Source organism: Zonotrichia albicollis, chromosome 5 (genome assembly GCF_047830755.1).
Source record: "Zonotrichia albicollis isolate bZonAlb1 chromosome 5, bZonAlb1.hap1, whole genome shotgun sequence".
NCBI lineage: Eukaryota > Metazoa > Chordata > Aves > Passeriformes > Passerellidae > Zonotrichia > Zonotrichia albicollis.
Window position 1 is genome coordinate 74,027,571 of NC_133823.1, and position 4,037 is coordinate 74,031,607.

General features: G+C 45.3%; 1 long non-coding RNA gene across 1 annotated transcript; it reads left to right on the forward strand.

Annotated features, from left to right (window-relative positions):
* The first annotated feature begins 1,588 nt into the window (after positions 1-1,588).
* LOC141729227 (uncharacterized) lies at positions 1,589-2,632 on the forward strand. The gene is made up of 3 exons (XR_012580627.1): positions 1,589-1,704; positions 2,099-2,191; positions 2,340-2,632. It is a non-coding gene; the product is annotated as an uncharacterized LOC141729227 (long non-coding RNA).
* The last annotated feature ends 1,405 nt before the right edge of the window (positions 2,633-4,037 follow it).

Below are 4,037 nucleotides of genomic sequence, written 5' to 3' on the forward strand. Positions count from 1 at the left end.
TCTCCAAGGGCCTCTTAGGACAGCTAAAGGGAGAGGCTCTACTTTTGATGGCAGCTTTCAGGCGGGCAGTGCAGAACAGCTCTGGTTTGTGTCGTGGTTTCCGGTGTGCCGTGTTCCCTAGTGTGTCTTTGGGGTCCCTTTTGCCTTCTTCCCTCGAGGCCCTCACCACAAGCATGATGTGTGGTGTTTGATGTCCCCCTGTTTGTCACGTTCTGTGTCACGGGTGTCTGCACACATATGGGTGCCGGAGCTGTTCTGCCCTGCCGCATGGCCAGCTGCAATGGGACAAGCCCTGGGGAGTGTAAATTTGTAATGGGGGCTGTACTTGGGCTCTAGATGCTATTCCTAGATGGACCTAAGGTGTTTGCAGCTTGTGAGTTATCCTGGTGGTGTTTGACACGTGTTCTAACTTTCTTTCAGGTGCAGATGCATTGCATCCATGGCAGAGGGTCAGAGTTAGCAGGTGCCGGGCCTTCCTAGGAGCAGGGTGAGTAGCAGACTGGTGGGGTTTTGGCCGATGGGGTGCCAAGATCAGGCACTGATGTTTGGTTCTCTTTAATCTAGCTGTCTGAGAGACACCAGCCCGGTGACAGCAGGACCTTCCCAGCTGACGAGGTGGCCTTTCTTTGCACGTGGCACGGACTGGCATCGCCAGATGTCTGAGAGATAAGTAGAGGGCTATGACCCACAGAGGGGATGAAGGCAGGGTGCTGGTTTGGGAATTACTGGGAGGGGTTTTTGAGTCCAATTTGGCGGTGGGGGGGTGTCCATGAAGTGGCCCCTTAGGCCCCATAAAAGCAAAGTCTCACCTTTGATCACAGTGCTGAGGTGTTCAGGGCAGAGCAGTCCCGGTGTGTCTGGTGTCACTTGTCTGCTGTGCATTATGTGTTGTTTGTGTATCTCCTGTCTTTTACCTTAGCACTTTGAGGGGCCTGTCAGAAACCTTGGCATCATTGTTAGCATCTGTGATCTCTGCATTCCTTGGCCTGGCACCCAGGCCAGAGATGCGATTCTGATACCTGTCTGAGCTCCCCAGTCAAAAGTTCTCTCTTTGGAAGCATCCAGTCAGATGTCTTGTCAGGTCTTGTTCTGAGCTGTACGGACAGCTGTGCCCCACCTGGATCCATTATGGTGGATTAGGGCTTGAAAGAATGTGAGGGCAGGCAGAGGATTCTGACCATAGGATTCCTAGGTATCCATCTTTACTGTTCTTGGAATCAATCATTCAGTTAGCATCTTCTTCCTGCAGTGTTCTCTGAGCCTCATCAGCTCACCGTCAGTTTGAACTCAGTCATCTCCTTTTGCATGCTCTCAGTCCTTGCAGCCATTTTCCTTGCCAAGAGATTTCTGTTCCTGTTGTGTCCCCGTTGTGTGTCCTGTCCTGTCTGTCCTGTGTCACGGGTGTCAGCACACATTTGTGCCGGGGCTGCTCTGCCCTGCCGCATAGCCTGGTGCGATAGGAGAGGGCCCGGGGACTTGGAATGTGTAATGTGGGGTGTAGTTGGACTCCAGATGGGATTTGTAGATGGACACAGGACATCTGGAGCTCTTAAGGTATCCTGCCTCCCTTTGACTTTTGTCCTGACTTGGTTTCAGATGCACCTCCTCAGGTGACTGCAGTGGTTCTCTCGGTTCTATCTTCTCAAAGGATGTAGGTCTCAAGAATTCATCTTCCAGAAGTTATCTCCAGTCCTGGCTTGTGTTGTATGTACCTGTGGTGGCTTATGTTGTATGTACCTATACCATGTGTATCTATGTTGGATTATACGGTGTGTACTCACATTCTGTGTACCTATGTTGGCTTGTACTGTGTGTACTTACACAGCATGTAAGTGCGTTACCCTTTATTGTGTATACTTACACCCTGTGTACACTTGCAGTGTTTGCCTCAGCTGATACTGTCTGTACTTACATTGTGCCACTTATGATCGCAGCTGCCCTGCCCTGGCACGTAGTCACAGTTAGGTAGAACAGTTATAAAAGCTTTACTGTTCATCTGTCTTTTGTGGGATTTTGGGTAGAAAGTTTATGGGTCCAGAGTGGGGACAAGTCCTAGCTGTCAGATAACCACTCGTTGACCCTTCCTGTTGTCTCACAGGTCCCCGAGGCTGCTGATTTCCCCAGGGTCTGCCATTTACTTCAAGGAGCAGCAGCCAGAAGATGTGTCACAGCACGTTCTTCAGCGTCTCAGGTAAGGGCCGCAGTGAGCGTGTAAGTGGCAAGAGTGTGTCAGTGTGTGTGAGAGCACGTGGCTGTGTCCGTCTGTGTCTGCTCGTCTCTGCATGTGTGGGCACATGCTGACTGGATTTAACCTTGTGTATATGACTTTTGCTTTTCAGGTTTTGCAACTCATTTTTAAAGTTAGAATAAAAAATCCTCAGCCGGGTTATATTGTATGTACTGACATGGAATGTACCCATGTTGGCTTAAAACCCAGTAAAACAGACGAAGATGGGTAAGAAAAAACCCAGAAAAAAACCCCAACAAGATGGGCAAGAAAAAAACCCAGAAAAGAACCCGAAGACGGGCAAGAAGAAACCCAGAAAAAAAACCCGAAGATGGGCATGAAGAGACCCAGGAAAAACCCCCAAGATGGGCAAGAAAAACCCAGAGAAAACCCAGAAAAACAATTCCAAGGAGGGCAAGAAAAGACCCAGAAAACACCCAGAAAAAATCGCAACCAAAGTATAAATATATAAATGTCTTTCAAATATATAGAGAATTGTTAAATTATTTAAAATACAAAGTAACATAAATGAATATCTGCATAGAGGATCCATAATACAAGTAATACTGTATATATCTTATTATAGTGTATTATAGGAAATAGATATAAATAAATTTATATCAATTTTATGTTTATCATATCTATAATTTGTTATATATTACACCATATTGATATAAGTTTTTTAAAGCAGTTTAACATAAAGGGGGGTTTTGTTTTTTATTTGGCAAAAGCAGGGGTTTTAGTACAAAAATGATAGATACAAATAATATAAAGGTAGAAATCTAAGTATAGAAAGAGATCATAAATAGGTAAAGGCTAATATAAAATTAAAAATCTAAGATAAAATAAGTTGTAGCAGTACCTATGGTACATAATTTAAAAAATAATTTATTTCTATTATTTGAATAGGACACATATTATATATCATGATTAATATAATGCTTAAATATAAACTATAAATATAAATGGGAATATAGTCATGCAAGCTATAAATATAAAAATATTTCAATATAGTTTAAAAGCATAGAGCTTTTTTGTATTTTTAGTTAGTATGGGAATTTTATTTTAAATAATTAAAATTACATTTCTATCATGCTTTTAACATAGAAATATACAATAAATATAGAAAGATATTCATAAAACCACAAAATATAAATAAATATAAACAGTAGGAATAGACAGAATATATTTTATAAATTACATGCTACATCAATGTCCACTATAAATATGCATGTGAATATAAATACGAAAAATAGGACTATCAAATTGGTTTTAATAGGATTTTAAAGCAAGGCGGTTTGTTTGGTTCTGGTCGGGTAAGAGGCAGGTTTTTGGCATTTATTTCAGAGCAGTTTTTGTCTGGGGTCGCCCCTGTTCTTTTTTGCCGCCTTCGCTGCCCGCAGCCCCGAGGCGCGCTGCGCCCCCGTCTGGGGCGGGCGGCAGTGCTGCCTCCTTGTGGGCAGAGCGCGGTACTGCAGGCGTGCGCCGGCAGGCAGGCGAGAGGCCGCCATGCTGGGAGTGGCGTGTCGCGGGTGTCTCGGACTTTTCGTTGACCTTCTCGAGATGGCGGGGAAGTGGAGGACCCCGGTGGGTGTAAGTGAACTGCCTGCATGGAATACCGACGTCATGGCGGCCCCGACGGATTTTTCTGCGGCGTTTGAAGCGTATCCGATACATGCTGTGGGCTCAGCGTTGCCGCGGGCGGGCATATTTCTGCGGGTTTGTGACAGGCATCTGGGTTAACCTGGCCTGTCTGCGCCGGGGTCCTCTCATGCCCGCTCTCCCGCCCTCAGTGAGCCGAGCTGGGCTG